We start from the raw sequence: 703 nt of genomic DNA on the forward strand, positions 1-703 counted from the left end.
GTGTGTGTGTGTGTGTGTGTGTGTGTGTGTGTGTGTGCGTGTGTGTGTGTGTGTGCCTGTGTGTGTGTGTGTGTATGTGTGTTTCTACGTGTGTGTCTGTGTGGCTATCTATGTTTCAGTTCGTACTCCACCACCGCTGGACAATCGGTGTCGGTGTGCTTACGTTCCCGTAACCTAATGGATCGGCAAAAGAAAGCGATAGAATAAGTACCAGACTTCTAGAAAATGTCCTGGTGTCGTGTTATTCGACTAAAAACTCTTCAAAATAGTGCCCCAGCATGGCCACAGTCAAATGACTTAAGCAAGTGAATTTTAAAAGATATAGAAAATTTGAATGAAATGCATTATATATTTTAATACAGGATATAAATATTTCTATTATAAATCCAAGTTTAAAAAGTTACGTTTTCAAAGAAAAAATATAAATATAAAAATGTTACTGCAAAAATATTAGTACTTTTTATCGCTAAGTGAATTTTACAGAAAAAATAAAAAACAAAAACAAAATAGAGAATAAAATTTTAGTGAAAAGTTTCGTATAAAAGTAGATTTAATGAAAAACTTTAGTGCGTCTATTTAACAATTAAGTTTCATAGAAAATGGATAAACACATTTTACTGACCGGTTTACGCTGTCATTAGCCTGCAATGTTTATATATGTTCTGCAATGTAATTTATATATATATATATATATATATATATA

This window comes from Octopus bimaculoides, chromosome 20 (assembly GCF_001194135.2).
Source record: "Octopus bimaculoides isolate UCB-OBI-ISO-001 chromosome 20, ASM119413v2, whole genome shotgun sequence".
In the NCBI taxonomy this organism is placed as follows: Eukaryota; Metazoa; Mollusca; class Cephalopoda; order Octopoda; family Octopodidae; genus Octopus; species Octopus bimaculoides.